Consider the following 20,698-nt stretch of genomic DNA (forward strand, 5'->3'; position numbering starts at 1 on the left):
GCTTTAATGTCCGAGGTCCGACCTTTCAGGCGTGAACCTTAGGACGAGGTCGGACCTTTTATGAATTTGCCGAGTTGGAGGAGCCCGGTCAGGGTATGAACAATAACTTTGTTTGCTCCATTGATAATTTTGTTTTTGTTGATGGTTTTTTCTTTGATAGAGACGATGATTTTTTGATGACTTTCCTTTGACTTTCGCCTTTTTCTTCTTGGGACGTTGTTTGTTGGAAGAGAGTTTATCTTTTGTAGATTTTTCTGAGACTTTGCTCTGTCATTGCCTCCAAAGGATGCCCCTGGACCTCGGTGTGCGTCTTAGGATTTTCCTTTTACTTGTTTGTGTGCTTGAGGTCGCGTTGTCCGAGTTGCTTCCATATTGCCCGCATTTGTTTTTGGGTTAGTAACCCGTTTCCTTTTTGTTTGTAGGATTAGTTGGCCATGTCATCTCACAAAATATTATCGAGGCGTCCTCTAAGGTTCCTGAGGGGATGTCTGACTGGTTGGACTCCCTTGTGTTGCTATGTGTATCTCTAGCTAATTCGGAGTTCTGTGCGGAGCTTAGAAAATACCATCGGATATGTAGTAGTGAAAATCAAGAACACAACTATGAGTTGGTGGCACCCGATTCTGATGACAGGGTCCGCTTTTCTGTTCCGACCCAGGGGGAGCGTCCTTTCTTTTATGCATATGATTTCTTCTTTAGTCAGATGAATATTACCCTTCCTTTTACTTCCTTTGAGACCGACCTGTTGTGGTCTTGTAATGTAGCCCCATCTCAGCTTCATCCAAATTCTTGGAGTTTTATTAAGATTTTTCAGCTGGTTTGCCATGAATTCGGTGTTAAGCCCTCTTTAACTCTTTTCCTGTATCTGTTTGTGTTGACCAAGCCTGGAACTACCAAAAAGAAAGCTTCTTGGATTTCTTTTAGGTAGGCCCAGGGACATAAGGTTTTTTCCATGTATGATGAGTCTTTTCGAGATTTTAAGAATTACTTTTTCAAGATCCGAGCTGTTGAAGGAGCTTGTCCTTTCTTTTTGGATGAGAATGGCAAGCCTCGTTTTCCTTTTGAATGGCAGAGGAATGTAGTTGTATCTAGGTATACCTGGGAGATGTTAGACAAGGTTGAACATGCTTTTGTTGCTGCTTTGGAGGATATTTGGGGGGGAACCTCCTTATCTTGAGACCAAAAAATTTCTGGGGGATCCATCCTTGATCTGCACCGTGCTGGGTATTATGAACTGTGTCTCCATTTGTTTTGTTTTCTGCTTTTTTTTTCTGGCTTGTAAGTTGTTGTAGTTTTTTATTTTTCAGAGATGTCGAAGAATAATGACTCGTTGAAGGCCTTTAAGAAGGCGAGGAAGGCTACCGCAGCTCAGAACGTCCCGGCCAAGATGGTTGGTGTTCATACCCTGGGTCGAGCTGTCTGGTGCACGAAATTGTGATCAATACTTTTTAATACACGAAATAATCCCTAGTAATGGCTCCAAAGACTTGGTGCTCAATACCATGGCATAAACACAACTTCGCACAACTAACCAGCAAGTGCACTGGGTCGTCCAAGTAATAAACCTTACGCGAGTAAGGGTCGATCCCACGGAGATTGTTGGTATGAAGCAAGCTATGGTCACCTTGTAAATCTCAGTCAGGCAGACTCAAATGGGTATAGATGATGAATAAAGCATAAAGATAAAGATAGAGATACTTATGTATATCATTGGTGAGAGCTTCAGATAAGCATATAAAGATACCTTCCCTTCCGTCTCTCTGCTTTCCTACAGTCTTCATCCAATCCTTCTTACTCATTTCCATGGCAAGCTCATGTAGGGTTTCACCGTTGTCAGTGGCTACCTCCCATCCTCTCAGTGAAAATGTTCCCATGCTCTGTCACAGCATATGGCTAATCAGCTGTCGGTTCTCGGTCAGGCCGGAATAAAATCCATCGATTCTTTTGCGTCTGTCACTAACGCCCCGCCTGCTAGGAGTTTGAAGCACGTCACAGTCATTCAATCATTGAATCCTACTCAGAATACCACAGACAAGGTTTAGACCTTCCGGATTCTCTTGAATGCCGCCATCAGTTCTCGCCTATACCACGAAGACTCTGATCTCACGGAATGGCTGGCTCGTTTGTCAGGCGAGCACTCGGTTGTCAGGCGATCAACCATGCATCGTGTATCAGGAATCCAAGAGATATTCACTAAGCCTCGTATGCTTGTAGAACAAGAGTGGTTGTCAGTCACTTTGTTCATAAGTGAGAATGATGATGAGTGTCACGGATCATCACATTCATCAAGTTGAAGAACAGGTGATATCTTGGAACAAGAACAAGCGGAATTGAATAGAAGAACAATAGTAATTGCATTAATACTCGAGGTACAGCAGAGCTCCACACCTTAATCTATGGTGTGTAGAAACTCCACCGTTGAAAATACATAAGAACAAGGTCTAGGCATGGCCGTGAGGCCAGCCTCCCAAATGATCTAAGATAGCATGAAACTCAAAGATAGCTACCAAGATGAAAATACAATAGCAAAAGGTCCTACTTATAGAAAACTAGTAGCCTAAGGTGTACAAAGATGAGTAAATGACATAAAAATCCACTTCCGGGCCCACTTGGTGTGTGCTTGGGCTGAGCAATGAAGCATTTTCGTGTAGAGACTCTTCTTGGAGTTAAACGCCAGCTTTTATGCCAGTTTGGGCGTTTAACTCCCATTTAGGTGCCAGTTCCGGCGTTTAACGCTGGAATTTCTTGAGGTGACTTTGAACGCCGGTTTGGGCCATCAAATCTTGGGCAAAGTATGGACTATCATATATTGCTGGAAAGCCCAGGATGTCTACTTTTCAACGCCGTTGAGAGCGCGCCAATTGGGCTTCTGTAGCTCCAGAAAATCCACTTCGAGTGCAGGGAGGTCAGAATCCAACAGCATCTGCAGTCCTTTTGAGTCTCTGGATCAGATTTTTGCTCAGATCCCTCAATTTCAGCCAGAAAATACCTGAAATCACAGAAAAACACACAAAATCATAGTAAAGTCCAGAAAAGTGAATTTTAACTAAAAACTAATAAAAATATACTAAAAACTAACTAGATCATACTAAAAACATACTAAAAACAATGCCAAAAAGCGTACAAATTATCCGCTCATCACAACACCAAACTTAAATTGTTGCTTGTCCCCAAGCAACTGAAGATCAAATAGGATAAAAGAAGAGAATATGCAATGAACTCCAAAAACATCTATGAAGATCAGTATTAATTAGATGAGCGGGGCTTTTAGCTTTTTGCCTCTGAATAGTTTTGGCATCTCACTCTATCCTTTGGAATTCAGAATGATTGACTTCTTTAGGAACTCAGAATCCAGATAGTGTTATTGATTCTCCTAGTTAAGTATGATGATTCTTGAACACAGCTACTTATTGAGTCTTGGCTGTGGCCCAAAGCACTCTGTCTTCCAGTATTACCACCGGATACATACATGCCACAGACACATAATTGGGTGAACCTTTTCAGATTGTGACTCAGCTTTGCTAAAGTCCCCAATTAGAGGTGTCCAGGGTTCTTAAGCACACTCTTATTGCCTTGGATCACAACTTTATTTCTTTCTTTTTCTTTCTTTTTCTCTTTATTTTTTTTTTCGGTTTTTTTTTTCGCTTGCTTCTCTTCTTTTTTTGTTTTTTTTTTTTGTATTCACTGCTTTTTCTTGCTTCAAGAATCATTTTTATGATTTTTCAGATCCTCAGTAACATGTCTCCTTTTTCATCATTCTTTCAAGAGCCAACATTCATGAATCACAAATTCAAAAGACATATGCACTGTTCAAGCATACATTCATAGAACAAAAGTGTTGCCACCACATCAAAATAATTAAACTGCTATAAAATTCAAAATTCATGCAATTCTTTTCTTTTTCAATTAAGAACAATCTCTAAGAAAGGTGATGGATTCATAGGACATTCATAACTTTAAGGCATAGACACTAAGACACTAATGATCATAAGACACAAACATGGATAACATAAGCATGAAAATTTTCGAAAAACAAGAAAATAAAGAACAAGGAGATTAAAGAACGGGTCCACCTTAGTGATGGCGGCTTGTTCTTCCTCTTGAAGGTCTTATGGAGTGCTTGAGCTCCTCAATGTCTCTTCCTTGTCTTTGTTGCTCCTCTCTCATGATTCTTTGATCTTCTCTAATTTCATGGAGGAGGATGGAATGTTCTTGGTGCTCCACCCTTAGTTGTCCCATGTTGGAACTCAATTCTCCTAGGGAGGTGTTTAGTTGCTCCCAATAGTCTTGTGGAGGAAAGTGCATCCCTTGAGGTATCTCAGGGATCTCATGATGAGAGGGGTCTCTTGTTTGCTCCATCCTTTTCTTAGTGATGGGCTTGTCCTCATCAATGGGGGTGTCTCCCTCTATGTCAACTCCAACTGAATAACAGAGGTGACAAATGAGATGAGGAAAGGCTAGCCTTGCCAAGGTGGAAGACTTGTCCGCCACTTTATAGAGTTCTTGGGCTATAACCTCATGAAATTCCACTTCTTCTCCAATCATGATGCTATGAATCATGATGGCCTGGTCTAGAGTAACTTCGGACCGGTTGCTAGTGGGAATGATTGAGCGTTGGATAAACTCCAACCATCCTCTAGCCATGGGCTTGAGGTCATGCCTTCTCAATTGAACCGGCTTGCCTCTTGAATCTCTCTTCCATTGTGCGCCCTCTTCACATATGACTGTGAGGACTTGGTCCAACCTTTGATCAAAGTTGACCCTTCTAGTGTAAGGATGTTCATCTCCTTGCATCATAGGCAAGTTGAATGCTAACCTTACATTTTCCGGACTGAAATCCAAGTATTTCCCCCGAACCATAGTAAGATAGTTCTTTGGATCCGGGTTCACACTTTGATCATGGTTCTTGGTGATCCATGCATTGGCATAGAACTCTTGAACCATCAAGATTCCGACTTGTTGAATGGGGTTGGTAAGAACTTCCCAACCTCTTCTTCGGATCTCATGGCGGATCTCCGGATATTCACCCTTTTTGAGTGAAAAGGGGTCCTCGGGGATCACCTTCTTCAAGGCCACAACTTCATAGAAGTGGTCTTGATGCACCCTTGAGATGAATCTATCCATCTCCCATGACTCGGAGGTGGAAGCTTTTGCCTTCCCTTTCCTCTTTCTAGAGGTTTCTCCGGCCTTGGATGCCATAAATGGTTATGGAAAACGAAAAAGCAGCGCTTTTACCACACCAAACTTAAAAGGTTTGCTCGTCCTCGAGCAAAAGAAGAAAGAAGAGAGTAGAAGAAGAAGAAATGAGGAAGAAGGGAGTGGCTTATGTATTCGGCCAAGGAGGGGGAGAAGTGGTGTTTATGTTGTGTGAAAATAAAGGAGTGAAGAAGCGTATTTATAGGAGAGAGGGGGTAGATGGGGTTTGGCCATTATGGGTGGGTTTGGGAGGGAAAGTGGTTTGAATTTGAAGGGTGAGGTTGGTGGGGTTTTATGAAGGATGGATGTGAGTGGTGAAGAGAAGGATGGGAGTTGATAGGTGAAGGGTTTTTGGGGAAGAGGTATTGAGGTGATTGGTGAATGGGTGAAGAAGAAGAGAGAGAGTGGTGGGTTGGTGGGGATCCTATGGGGTCCACAGATCCTGTGGTGTCAAGGAAAAGTCATCCCTGCACCAAATGGCATTCAAAATCACGTTTTGAGCCATTTCTGGCGTTAAACGCCGGGCTGGTGCCCATTCCTGGCGTTTAACGCCAGGTTCTTGCCCTTTTCTGGCGTTTAACGCCAGTCTGGTGCCCCTTTCTGGCGTTAAACGCCCAGAATGGTGCCAGACTGGGCGTTAAACGCCCAACTGTTAGCCTCACTGGCGTTTAAACGCCAGTGAATTCTTCCTCCAGGGTGTGCTATTTTTCTTCCTGTTTTTCATTCTGTTTTTGCTTTTTCAATGGATTTTGTGACTTCTTATGATCATCAACCTACAAAAAACATAAAATAACAAAAGAAAATATATAAAATATAATCATTGGGTTGCCTCCCAACAAGCGCTTCTTTAATGTCAGTAGCTTGACAGAGGGCTCTCATGGAGCCTCACAGATACTCAGAGCAATGTTGGAACCTCCCAACACCAAACTTAGAGTTTGGTTGTGGCCTCCCAACACCAAACTTAGAGTTTGACTGTGGGGGCTCTGTTTGTCTCTGATTTGAGAGAAGCTCTTCATGCTTCCTCTCCATGATGACAGAGGGGTATCCTTGAGCCTTAAACACAAAGGATTCTTCATTCACTTGAATGATCAGTTCACCTCCATCAACATCAATCACAGCCTTTGCTGTGGCTAGGAAGGGTCTGCCAAGGATGATGGATTCATCCATGCACTTCCCAGTCTCTAGGACTATGAAATCAGTAGGAATGTAATGGTCTTCAACTTTTACCAAAACATTCTCTACAAGTCCATGAGCTTGTTTTCTTGAGTTGTCTGCCATCTCTAGTGAGATTCTTGCAGCTTGTACCTCAAAGATCCCTAGCTTCTCCATTACAGAGAGAGGCATGAGGTTCACACTTGATCCTAAGTCACTCAGGGCCTTCTTGAAGGTCATGGTGCCTATGGTACAAGGTATGGAAAACTTCCCAGGATCTTGTCTCTTTTGAGGTAATTTCTGCCTAGACAAGTCATCCAGTTCTTTGGTGAGCAAAGGAGGTTCAGTCTCCCAAGTCTCATTTCCAAATAACTTGTCATTTAGCTTCATGATTGCTCCAAGGTATTTAGCAACTTGCTCTTCAGTGACATACTCATCCTCTTCAGAGGAAGAATACTCATCAGAGCTCATGAAAGGCAGAAGTAAGTCCAATGGAATCTCTATGGTCTCATTTTGAGCCTCAGATTCCCATAGTTCCTCATTGGGGAACGCATTGGAGGCTAGTGCACGCCCATTGAGGCCTTCCTCAGTGGCGTCCACTTCCTCTCTTTCCTCTCCAGATTCGGCCATGGTTATGGCTTTGCACTCTCCTTTTGGATTTTCTTCTGTATTACTTGGGAGAGTACTAGGAGGGAGTTCAGTAACTTTCTTGCTCAGCTGTCCCACTTGTGCTTCCAAATTCCTAATGGAAGACCTTGTTTCAGTCATGAAACTTTGAGTGGTTTTGATTAGATCAGAGACCATGGTTGCTAAGTCAGAGGGGTTTTGCTTAGAATTCTCTGTCTGTTGCTGAGAAGATGATGGAAAAGGTTTGCTATTGCTAAACCTGTTTCTTCCACCATTGTTGTTGTTGAAACCTTGTTGAGGTCTCTCTTGATTCTTCCATGAGAAATTTGGGTGATTTCTCCATGAAGAATTATAGGTGTTTCCATAGGGTTCTCCTAGGTAATTCACCTCTTCCATTGAAGGGTTCTCAGGATCATAAGCTTCTTCCTCAGATGAAGCATCCTTAGTACTGCCTGGTGCATTTTGCATTCCAGACAGACTTTGAGAAATCAAATTGACTTGTTGAGTCAATATCTTGTTCTGAGCCAGTATGGCATTCAGAGCATCAATCTCAAGAACTCCTTTCTTCTGACTTGTCCCATTGTTCACAGGATTCCTTTCAGAAGTGTACATGAATTGGTTATTTGCAACCATCTCAATTAGTTCCTGAGCCTCTGTAGGCGTCTTCTTCAGATGAAGAGATCCTCCAGCAGAGCTATCCAAAGACATCTTAGATAGTTCAGAGAGACCATCATAGAAAATACCTATGATGCTCCATTCAGAAAGCATGTCTGAGGGACACTTTCTGATTAATTGTTTGTATCTTTCCCAAGCTTCATAGAGGGATTCACCATCCTTCTGTCTGAAGGTTTGGACTTCCACTCTAAGCTTACTCAATTTTTGAGGTGGAAAGAACTTTGCCAAGAAGGCATTGACTAGCTTTTCCCAAGAGTCCAGGCTTTCTTTAGGTTAAGAGTCCAACCATATTCTAGCTTTGTCTCTTACAGCAAAAGGGAATAGCATCAGTCTGTAGACCTCAGGGTCAACCCCATTAGTCTTGACTGTGTCACAGATTTGCAAGAACTCAGCTAAGAACTGATGAGGATCTTCCAATGGAAGTCCATGGAACTTGCAATTCTGTTGCATTAGAGAAACTAACTGAGGCTTAAGCTCAAAGTTGTTTGCTCCAATGGCAGGGATAGAGATGCTTCTCCCATAGAAGTCGGGAGTAGGTGCAGTAAAGTCACCCAGCACCTTCCTTGCATTATTGGCATTGTTGTTGTTTTCGGCTGCCATATCCTCTTCTCTTTTGAAGAATTCGGTCAGATCCTCAACAGAGAGTTGTGCCTTAGCTTCTCTTAGCTTTCGCTTCAAGGTCCTTTCAGGTTCAGGGTCAGCTTCAACAAGAATGCCTTTGTCTCTGCTTCTGCTCATATGAAAGAGAAGAGAACAAGAAAATGTGGAATCCTCTATGTCACAGTATAGAGATTCCTTGAGGTGTCAGAGGAAAAGAAAAATAGAAGAAAGAAGAAGGAGAAAAATTCGAACTTTAATTAGATGGAGTTCGAATTGTGCATTAAGAAGGAGTGATACTCCATAAATAGAAGGATGTGAGAAGGAGGGAAGAGAATTTTCGAAAATTAAGTTAAAAAGTTTGAAAACATTTTGAAAAACACTACTTGATTTTCGAAAATAAGAGTGGGAAAGAAATCAAGTGATTTTTGAAAAAGATTTTGAAATTAGAAATTAAAAAGATTTGATTGAAAACTAATTTGAAAAAGATGTGGTTAAGAAGATATGATTGGTTTTAAAAAATGTGATTGAGAAGATATGATTTGAAAAATATTTTAAAAAGATTTGATTTGAAAACAATTTTAAAAGATATGATTTAAAAATTAATGACTTGCCTAACAAGAAAAGATATGATTCAAACATTAAACCTTTCTCAACAGAAAAGGCAATATATTTGAAATGTTCAATCAAATCATTAATTGTTAGTAAGTATCTTTGAAAAAGGAAAGAAATTGATTTTGAAAATATTTGATTGAAAAGATATGATTTGAAAAAGATTTGATTTTGAAAAACTTTGAAAACTTGAAAGAAATTGATTTTGAAAACAAAATCTTCCCCCTTGTGCCATCCTGGCGTTAAACGCCCAGAATGGTATCCATTCTGGCGTTTAACGCCCAAAATGCTACCTTTTTGGGCGTTAAACGCCCAACCAGGTACCCTGGCTGGCGTTTAAACGCCAGTCTGTCCTTCTTCACTGGGCGTTTTGAACGCCCAGCTTTTCTGTGTAATTCCTCTGCTGCATGTTCTGAATCTTCAGTCCCCTGTACTATTGACTTGAAAATAGAACCAAGATCAAATAAACAAGGCATGCAAGACACCAAACTTAAGATTAGACACTAGACTCAAACAAGAAAAAGAAGAAATAGAAAATACTTTATGTTTCTTGTTTCTTGAAAGAAAAATTTTTTTGGTTTTTATGATTTTGTAAATTTTTTTTTTGTGCTTTTTTTCGAAAATTATGTGAAAACAGAAAATAAAGGTTTCAGAATTCTCAATTTGAATTTCCAGGAATCATTGCAATGCTAGTCTAAGACTCCGGTCCAGGAATTAGACATGGCTTCACAGCCAGCCAAGCTTTCAAAGAAAGCTTCGGTCCAAAACACTAGACATGGCCAATGGCCAGCCAAGCCTTAGCAGATCAGTGCTCCAATAGCAAGATTGATGGAAATCAACAAGCTATTGTGATGATCAGTTGAAACCTCGGTCCAATAAGATTAGACATGGCTTCTCAACCAGCCAGATTTCAGCAGATCATCATGAAACTCTAGAATTCATTCTTAAGAACTCTGAAGAAAAATAATACCTAATCTAAGCAACAAGATGAACCGTCAGTTGTCCATACTCAAGAACAATCCCCGGCAACGGCGCCAAAAACTTGGTGCACGAAATTGTGATCAATACTTTTTAATACACGAAATAATCCCTAGTAATGGCTCCAAAGACTTGGTGCTCAATACCATGGCATAAACACAACTTCGCACAACTAACCAGCAAGTGCACTGGGTCGTCCAAGTAATAAACCTTACGCGAGTAAGGGTCGATCCCACGGAGATTGTTGGTATGAAGCAAGCTATGGTCACCTTGTAAATCTCAGTCAGGCAGACTCAAATGGGTATAGATGATGAATAAAGCATAAAGATAAAGATAGAGATACTTATGTATATCATTGGTGAGAGCTTCAGATAAGCATATGAAGATGCCTTCCCTTCCGTCTCTCTGCTTTCCTACAGTCTTCATCCAATCCTTCTTACTCCTTTCCATGGCAAGCTCATGTAGGGTTTCACCGTTGTCAGTGGCTACCTCCCATCCTCTTAGTGAAAATGTTCCCATGCTCTGTCACAGCATATGGCTAATCAGCTGTCGGTTCTCGGTCAGGCCGGAATAAAATCCATCGATTCTTTTGCGTCTGTCACTAACGCCCCGCCTGCTAGGAGTTTGAAGCACGTCACAGTCATTCAATCATTGAATCCTACTCAGAATACCACAGACAAGGTTTAGACCTTCCGGATTCTCTTGAATGCCGCCATCAGTTCTCGCCTATACCACGAAGACTCTGATCTCACGGAATGGCTGGCTCGTTTGTCAGGCGAGCACTCGGTTGTCAGGCGATCAACCATGCATCGTGTATCAGGAATCCAAGAGATATTCACTAAGCCTCGTATGCTTGTAGAACAAGAGTGGTTGTCAGTCACTTTGTTCATAAGTGAGAATGATGATGAGTGTCACGGATCATCACATTCATCAAGTTGAAGAACAGGTGATATCTTGGAACAAGAACAAGCGGAATTGAATAGAAGAACAATAGTAATTGCATTAATACTCGAGGTACAGCAGAGCTCCACACCTTAATCTATGGTGTGTAGAAACTCCACCGTTGAAAATACATAAGAACAAGGTCTAGGCATGGCCGTGAGGCCAGCCTCCCAAATGATCTAAGATAGCATGAAACTCAAAGATAGCTACCAAGATGAAAATACAATAGCAAAAGGTCCTACTTATAGAAAACTAGTAGCCTAAGGTGTACAAAGATGAGTAAATGACATAAAAATCCACTTCCGGGCCCACTTGGTGTGTGCTTGGGCTGAGCAATGAAGCATTTTCGTGTAGAGACTCTTCTTGGAGTTAAACGCCAGCTTTTATGCCAGTTTGGGCGTTTAACTCCCATTTAGGTGCCAGTTCCGGCGTTTAACGCTGGAATTTCTTGAGGTGACTTTGAACGCCGGTTTGGGCCATCAAATCTTGGGCAAAGTATGGACTATCATATATTGCTGGAAAGCCCAGGATGTCTACTTTTCAACGCCGTTGAGTGCGCGCCAATTGGGCTTCTGTAGCTCCAGAAAATCCACTTCGAGTGCAGGGAGGTCAGAATCCAACAGCATCTGCAGTCCTTTTGAGTCTCTGGATCAGATTTTTGCTCAGATCCCTCAATTTCAGCCAGAAAATACCTGAAATCACAGAAAAACACACAAACTCATAGTAAAGTCCAGAAAAGTGAATTTTAACTAAAAACTAATAAAAATATACTAAAAACTAACTAGATCATACTAAAAACATACTAAAAACAATGCCAAAAAGCGTACAAATTATCCGCTCATCACTGTCCGACCCGGGATGTTCGACAGACAAAGCGACCGACCTCTTCAGGTCAGGACAACCTGACCTCTTCTCAAAGAGCTCGGCCAAGTCACAGGAAAGCCCAAATGAAGGGCCCAAATAGAGGAACGCGCCCCAAATCCAAGGGCAGCCCAAGCCCATAGAGATAAAGGCAGTTCCCTTAAAGATGACCTCACTTAAAGATAAGATAAAGATAAGATAAGATAACTAACTTATCTTATCCGCAGGAGGCCACATCTCACCATTATAAATACACTTGAGCACCCAGGTATAACTCATACTCTGATTCTACTCAATACCTGTTTAATACCCTTGCTAACTTAAGCATCGGAGTCCCTTGCAGGTACCCCCCACCCTTCGGTGATGAAGGATCAACAGCATTCTCAATTCCACAAGTCGGCTCCGACCAGCACAGAAGATCTCGACCGAGATCGACCTATAGTTTCAGGTAACCCTCGGAACAGTTGGAGAAGGGTCCTCCCAGGTTTTGTAGAAGTCGTCTATCCCGAGCTCTCCTAGGCCGAGGAGGATGATCCCTACTCCCCGGGTTCTTTTGGTTGATCCGTTGCAAACTTCTGCTGGTACCTCTCTCCTTCCGCCGCTCCTCCTCCAAAAAGACCTCGGACTGTCGAGCCTTTTAATCTTGGTGCTCCCGATTTTGATGCTGTTGGGTTTGTAGATCAACAGATTGCTCCCTATGGTGTCATGCCTACTGACGATGTATCCATTCTTCGCCATTTAGACTTCATTACTCGGAGTGGTATTACACTGGCACACATGGGAGCGGCTTTATTCCAGACTGCTCAAGATCTTTCTATCCATGCTACCAAGGGCTCTATGGAGGAGGCAAAATCGGAGTTTGATCGAATTAAGGGTTTGAAGGAGGAGCTCGAGGTGAAAGTGGCCGAGCTGAAAAAGGAGCTGAAAGGGGAAAAGGCTCGGGCTGTTAGTCTGGCGGCTGCTGTGCAACTGGCCGAGGATACGGCGTTAAAACATAAGGATAGCTATGTTACTACTTATAGAGAGATGATGGAGCTCAGGGGTAGCTTAGAATCTGTCCGGGCCGATTATACCGAACTTCAGAGTCATCTTGTAGGCAGTGTTACTGCTGCTTATGAGAATCTGTAGGAGAAATTTCGAGTTCTTGCGCCAGATCTCGACCTTTCCCTTGTTAGTCTGGACAACATTGTTAAGGATGGTAAGATTGTTCCTGACGATCCTGATGATGATGATGATGATCGTCCTTCACTACCCACTACCAAGACTTCTGTTGTGCCGACTTTTCCGACTTCCACTGTTGAGATCAATCACCCAGGGGGGAACCGGATTGCCAAATTTTGAACCGGGATGATGGGACGGTGGATGCGGTGCCTCTTCAGACTCGTCCTCCTTCACCCCGAGTTGATGCTGCTGAGAAACCTTCGGATGTTAACTGAATTTCCTTCTTGCTCATTGTAGATTGCTCGACTTGTGGGCTTTATTTTTAAAACTCTTTATTTTGTGAATGATGTTTTGACGCTTTTCTAGTTGCTTGTTTAGCAACTTTATTTTGATAAACAAAGTAGTTTCCAGGCTTTGTGGGCTGAACCTGGTGGCCTCTGAAGCTGGCTATTATTATAACTTTTGTTTTTATATCATATTTGTCTGCACTTGTCTTGGTACCTTCGTAGTCTTTTAAAGTGTCGGGACTTTGTCTAACATGATCGGCTTGATTCCTTTGCCTGACACTGCTTTCAACAATTTGAATTTTGTTCAGGTCTTCGTTAGGAATTATAATACTGAGATTGCCGATTTCTTTAACTCAGGTTGAGTTGTTTGTTTGTAACCCTCTTTTTTGGACTTTATTTAGGTCTCTTTCAGGGGTTACCTTTGTAACTTTATATTTTTGGGCCGACTTCGTCATGTCGGGCCCTGTCGAGTTACTTGGTAATCCTCTTTCTTAGACCTTGTTCAGGTCTCTTTCAGGGATTACCTTTGTAACTTTATATTTTTGGGCCGACTTCGTCATGTCGGGCCCTGTCGAGTTACTTGGTAATCCTCTTTCTTAGACCTTGTTCAGGTCTCTTTCAGGGATTACCTTTGTAACTTTATATTTTTGGGCCGACTTCATCATGTCGGGCCCTGTCGAGTTACTTAGTAATCCTCTTTCTTGGACCTTGTTCAGGTATCTTTCAGGGATTACCTTTGTAACTTTATATTTTTGGGCCGACTTCGCCATGTCGGTCCCTGTCGAGTTACTTGGTGATCCTCTTTCTTGGACCTTGTTCAGGTCTCTTTCAGGGATTACCTTTGTAACTTTATATTTTTGGACCGACTTCGCCATGTCGGTCCCTGCCGAGTTACTTGGTGATCCTCTTTCTTGGACCTTGTTCAGGTCTCTTTCAGGGATTACCTTTGTAACTTTATATTTTTGGGCCGACTTCACCATGTCGGGCCCTGTCGAGTTACTTGGTAATCCTCTTTCTTGGACCTTGTTCAGGTCTCTTTTAGGGATTACCTTTGTAACTTTATATTTTTGGGCCGACTTCGTCATATGGGTCCCTGTCGAGTTACTTGGTAATCCTCTTTCTTGGACCTTGTTCAGGTCTCTTTCAGGGATTACCTTTGTAACTTTATATTTTTGGGCCGACTTCAGGTCTCTTTCAGGGATTACCTTTGTAACTTTATATTTTTGGGCCGACTTTGCCATGTCGGTCCCTGTCGAGTTACTTGGTGATCCTCTTTCTTGGACCTTGTTCAGGTCTCTTTCAGGGATTACCTTTGTAATTAACTTTATATTTTTGGGCCGACTTCGTCATGTCGGGCCTTGTCGAGTTACTTGGTAATCCTCTTTCTTGGACCTTGTTCAGGTCTCTTTCAGGGATTACTGATGAGCGGATAATTTATACGCTTTTTGGCATTGTTTTTAGGTAGTTTTTAGCAAGTTCAAGCTACTTTTAGGGATGTTTTCATTAGTTTTTATGTTAAATTCACATTTCTGGACTTTACTATGAGTTTGTGTGTTTTTCTGTGATTTCAGGTAATTTCTGGCTGAAATTGAGGGACTTGAGCAAAACTCTGAAAAAGGCTGACAAAAGGACTGCTGATGCTGTTGGAATCTGACCTCCCTGCACTCAAAATGGATTTTCTGGAGCTACAGAACTCCAATTGGCGCGCTTTCAACGGCGTTGGAAAGTAGACATCCAGAGCTTTCCAGAAATATATAATAGTCCATACTTTATTCGGAAATTGACGACGTAACTTGGCGTTGAACGCCAAGTACATGCTGCTGTCTGGAGTTAAACGCCAGAAAAACGTCATGATCCGGAGTTGAACGCCTAAAACACGTCATAACTCGGAGTTCAACTCCAAGAGAAGCCTCAGCTCGTGGATTGATCAAGCTTAGCCCAAGCATACACCAAGTGGGCCCCGGAAGTGGATTTATGCATCAATTACTTACTCATGTAAACCCTAGGAGCTAGTTTATTATAAATAGGATGATTTACTAATGTATTAGACATCTTTGGTCTCAGCTTTGTTTTATTCTTCATCCTAAGAGGCTATTGATCACGTTTTAGGGGGGCTGGCCATTCGGCCATGCCTGAACCTTTTACTTATGTATTTTCAACGGTGGAGTTTCTGCACACCATAGATTAAGGGTGTGGAGCTCTGCTGTACCTCAAGTATTAATGCAATTCTATTTTCTTTCATTCAATTCTCTCTTATTCTTATTCCAAGATATTCATTCGTACCCAAGAACATGATGAATGTGATGATTATGTGACGCTCATCATCATTCTCACTTATGAACGCGCGTGATTGACAACCACATCCGTTCTACATGCAACCGAGCTTGAATGTGTATCTCTTAGATTCCCCAACAGAATCTTTGTGGTATAAGCTAGATAGATGGCGGCATTTATGAGGATCCGGAAAGTCTCACCTTGTCTGTGGTATTCCGAGTAGGATCCTGAGAGTCCGGAAAGTCTAACCTTGTCTGTGGTATTCCGAGTAGGATTCCGGTAATGAATGACTGTGACGTGCTTCAGACTTGCAAGTGCTGGGCGTGATGACAAACGCAAAAGAATCAAGGGATTCTATTCCAGTAGGTGCGGGAACCAACCAGTGATTAGCCGTGCTGTGACAGAGCGCGTGAGCGTAGTTTTCACTTCGAGGATGGGATGTAGCCTTCGGCCAGATGATGCCTCCAGACGATTAGCCATGCGAGTGACAGCCGCAGAGGACCATTTTCCCGAGAGGATTAAAAGTAGCCATCGTCGAACGGTGAACCCCTATACACAGCTTGCCATGGAAAGGAATAAGAAGGATTGAGTTGAAGCAGTAGGAGAGCAGGCGTCCTTGAGCCATACAGTATCTCCATATGCTTATCTGAAATTCCCACCAATGAATCTGCATAAGTATTTCTATCCCTTTTTAATTCTTCTATTTTCTTATTTCTATTTTCGAAACCATAAACCAATTTAATCTGCCTGACTGAGATTTACAAGGTGACCATAACTTGCTTCATACCAACAATCTCTGTGGGATCGACCCTTACTCGAGTAAGGTTTATTACTTGGACGACCCAGTACACTTGCTGGTTAGTTGAACGGAGTTGTGAAAACAACCGATGCCATAATAATGATTTCATACAAATACAAAGAACATGGATCACAATTTCGTCCACCAAGTTTTTGGCGCCGTTGCCGGGGATTGTTCGAGTATGGACAACTGACGGTTCATCTTGTTGCTCAGATTAGGTAATTTTCTTTTCAAAAATCTTTTTCAAAATTTTTCTTTTTTTTCGTTTTTCTAAAATATATTTTCGAAAAAAATTTAACAAAAATACAAAAAAAATCATAAAATCATAAAAACCAAAAATATTTTGTGTTTCTTGTTTGAGTCTTGAGTCAACTTTTAAGTTTGGTGTCAATTGCATGCTTTTAAAAATTTTTCTTGCATTTTTCGAAAATCCCATGCATTCATAGTGTTCTTCATGATCTTCAAGTTGTTCTTGATAAGTCCTCTTGTTTGATCTTGATGTTTTCTTGTTTTTTATGTGCATCTTTGCATTCATATTTTCCAAGCATTAAAAATTTCTAAGTTTGGTGTCTTGCATATTTTCTTTGCATCAAAAATTTTTTTTTTCAAAAAATATGTTCTTGATGTTCATCATGATCTTCAAAGTGTTCTTGGTGTTCATCTTGACATTCATAGCATTCTTGCATGCATTCATTGTTTTGATTTAAAAATTTCATGCATTGAGTATTTTTGTTGTTTTTCTCTCTCATAATTAAAAATTCAAAAATCAAAAAAAATATCTTTTCCTTATTTCCCTCCAAATTTTTGAAATTTTGGGTTGACTTGGTCAAAAATTTTCAAAATTAGTTGTTTCTTACAAGTCAAGTCAAAATTTCAATTTTAAAAATCTTATCTTTTCAAAATCTTTTTCAAAAATCATATCTTTTTCATTTTTTCTATTTTTCGAAAATTTCAAAAACATTTTTCAAATTATTTTCAAAATATTTTCCTTATCTTTACATCATACTTTCGAAAATTCACTAATAATTAATGTGATTGGTTCAAAAATTTGAAGTTTGTTACTTTCTTGTTAAGAAAGGTTCAATCTTTAAGTTCTAGAATCTTATCTTGTAGTTTCTTGTTAGTGAAGTAAATAATTTCAAAATTTTTGAATTAAATCTTTTTATCTTTTATTTTGATCTTTTTCAAAAATTTTATCTTTTTCAAAAAAAATCTTATCTAACTTACTATCTTCTTATCTTTTTCAATTTTGATTTCAAATCTTTTTCAATCAACTAACTAACTTCTTGTTTGTGTCTTATCTTTTTCAAAACCACCTAACTACTTTTCCCTCTCTAATTTTCGAAAATATCTCACCCCTTTTTCAAAAGTTCTTTTTAATTAATTAATTGTTTCATGTTTTAATTTTAATTACATTTTATCTCTAATTTTCAAAAATTACTAACCTCTTTTTCAAAATTATTTTCGAAAGTTCCCTTCTCTTTTCTTCTTCTATTTAATTATTTGTTTACTAACACTTCTCTTCACCTCTCTTCATCCATAAATCCGAATCCATCCTTCTTTATTCTTCTACCCCCTTCTTTTTCTACTAACATGAAGGAATCTCTATACTGTGACATAGAGAATTCCTCTTCTTTTCTTGTTTTCTTCTCTTTCATATGGGCAGGAACAAGGATAAAGGCACTCTTGTTGAAATTGATCCAGAACCTGAAAGGACTCTGAAGAGAAAATTAAGAGAACCTAAATTACAACAATCCAGAAACAACCTTTCAGAAATTTTCGAACAAGAGAAGGAGATGGCAGCCGAAAATAATAATAATGCAAGGAGAATGCTTGGTGACTTCACAAAGCCAACGTCCAAGTTTGATGGAAGAAGCATCTCCATTCCTGCCATTGGAGCCAATAACTTTGAGTTGAAACCTCAGCTAGTTGCCTTGATGCAACAAAACTGCAAGTTTTATGGACTTCCATCTGAAGATCCTTATCAGTTTTTAACTGAGTTCTTGCAGATCTGTGAGACTGTAAAGACGAATGGAGTTGATCCTGAAGTCTACAGACTCATGCTTTTCCCTTTTGCTGTAAGAGACAGAGCTAGAATATAGTTGGATTCACAACCTAAGGATAGCCTGGACTCCTGGGATAAGCTGGTCACTGCCTTCTTGGATAAATTCTTTCCTCCTCAAAAGCTGAGCAAGCTGAGAGTGGATGTTCAAACCTTCAAACAAAAAGATGGTGAATCCCTCTATGAAGCTTGGGAAAGATACAAGCAGCTGACCAAAAGATGTCCATCTGACATGTTTTCAGAATGGACCATTTTAGATATATTCTATTATGGTCTCTCTGAATTTTCAAAAATGTCATTGGACCATTCTGCAGGTGGATCTATTCACCTGAAGAAAACGCCTGAAGAGGCTCAAGAACTCATTGACATGGTTGCAAACAACCAATTCATGTACACTTCTGAGAGGAATTCCGTGAACAATGGGATACCTCAGAAGAAAGGAGTTCTTGAAATTGCTACTCTGAATGCTATATTGGCTCTGAACAAAGTGTTGACTCAACAGGTCAACATGATCTCTCAAAATCTGAATGGATGGCAACATGCATCCAACAGTACTAGAGAGGCAGCTTCTAAAGAAGCTTATGATCCTGAGAACCCTGCCATGGCAGAGGTTAATTACATGGGTGAACCTTATGGAAACACCTATAACTCATCATGGAGAAATCATCCAAATTTCTCATGGAAGGATCAACAAAAGCCTCAACAAGGCTTTAACAATGGTGGACGCAACAGGCTGGGCAATAGCAAGCCATATCCATCATCTTCTCAGCAACAGACAGAGAATTCTGAACAAAACACTTCTAATTTAGCCAATGTAGTCTCTGATCTGTCAAAAGCCACTTTCAGTTTCATGAGTGAAACAAGATCCTCCATCAGAAATCTGGAGGCACAAGTGGGCCAGCTGAGTAAGAAAGTCATTGAAACTTCTCCCAGTACTCTCCCAAGCAATACAGAAGAGAATCCAAAAGAAGAGTGCAAAGCCATTGACATAGTCAATATGGCCGAATGCACAAGGGAGGAGGAGGACAAAAATCCTAGTGAGGAAGACCTCCTGGGACGTCCCTCAAGCAAGAAGGAGTTTCCTATTGAGGATCCAAAGGAATCTGAGGTTCATATAGAGACCATAGAGATTCCATTAAATCTCCTTCTGCCATTCATGAGCTTTGAAGACTATTCTTCCTCTGAAGAGGATGAAGATGTGACTGGAGAGCAAGTTGCTCAATACTTAGGAGCTATCATGAAGCTGAATGCCAAGTTATTTGGTAATGAGACTTGGGAAAGTGAACCTCCCTTGCTCATTAATGAACTGGATACTTGGATTCAGAAAATTCTACCTCAGAAGAGACAAGATCCTGGCAAGTTCTTATTACCTTGTACCATAGGCACCATGACCTTTGAAAAAGCTCTGTGTGATCTGGGGTCAGGGATAAATCTTATGCCACTCTCTGTAATGGAGAAGCTGGGGATCATTGAGGTGCAACCTGCCTTGTTCTCATTACAACTGGCAGACAAGTCATTGAGACAGGCTTATGAAATAGTAGAGGACGTGCTAGTAAAGGTTGAAGGCATTTACATCCCTGCTGATTTCATAATCCTAGACACTAGGAAGGAAGAGGATGAATGCATCATCCTAGGAAGACCTTTCCTAGCCACAGCAGAAGCTGTGATAGATGTCAACAGAGGAGAATTAGTCCTTCAATTGAATGGGGAATACCTTGTGTTTAAGGCACAAGGCCATCCCTCTGTGACAAAAGAGAGTAAGCATGAAGAGCTTCTCTCAGTTCAGGGTCAAGAAGAGCCCTCACAGTCAAACTCTAAGTTTGGTGTTGTGAGGCTACAACCAAACTCTAAGTTTGGTGTTAAGATCCCATATCCAAACTCTAAGTTTGGTGTGGACAACTATACAACATTGACCTGATCAACTTGTGGCTCCATGAGAGCCACTGTCAAGCTATTGACATTAAAGAAGCACTTGTTGGGAGGCAACCCAATTTTATTTATCTAATTTTATTTTATTCTATTGTATTGTTATTTTGTGTTTTATTAGGTACATGATCATGAGGAATCACGAAAAAATCATAAAAATTAAAAACAGAATCAAAAACAGCAGAAGAAAAAATTTTCACCCTAGAGGACGCACAGGCTGGCGTTCAACGCCAGTAAGGTGCATCTGGCTGGCGTTCAACGCCAGAACAGAGCACCATTCTGGCGCTGAACGCCAGAAACAAGCAACATTCTGGCGCTGAACGCCAGGAATGTGCCCAGAGAGGAAAAACTGGCGCTGAACGCCAGTAACAAGCATGAAACTGGCGTTCAACGCCAGAAACATGCTTTACATGGGCGTTGAACGCCCAGAATGTGCACCAATGGGCGTTTAAACGCCAGAATGATGCACAAAGGCATTTTACATGCCTATTTGGTGCAGTGATGGAATTCCTTGACACCTTAGGATCTGTGGACCCCACAGGATCACCT

The 20,698-nt window shown here is 41.0% G+C and overlaps 1 non-coding gene and 1 pseudogene across 1 annotated transcript; both read left to right on the forward strand.

Annotated features, from left to right (window-relative positions):
* The first annotated feature begins 286 nt into the window (after positions 1–286).
* LOC130966167 (membrane-bound O-acyltransferase GUP2-like) overlaps positions 287–20,698 on the forward strand; it is a 37,636-nt pseudogene continuing 17,224 nt past the window's right edge.
* LOC130971421 (small nucleolar RNA R71) lies at positions 7,738–7,845 on the forward strand. The gene has a single exon (XR_009082642.1). It is a non-coding gene; the product is annotated as a small nucleolar RNA R71 (small nucleolar RNA).

This window comes from Arachis stenosperma, chromosome 3 (genome assembly GCF_014773155.1).
Source record: "Arachis stenosperma cultivar V10309 chromosome 3, arast.V10309.gnm1.PFL2, whole genome shotgun sequence".
Lineage (NCBI taxonomy): Eukaryota > Viridiplantae > Streptophyta > Magnoliopsida > Fabales > Fabaceae > Arachis > Arachis stenosperma.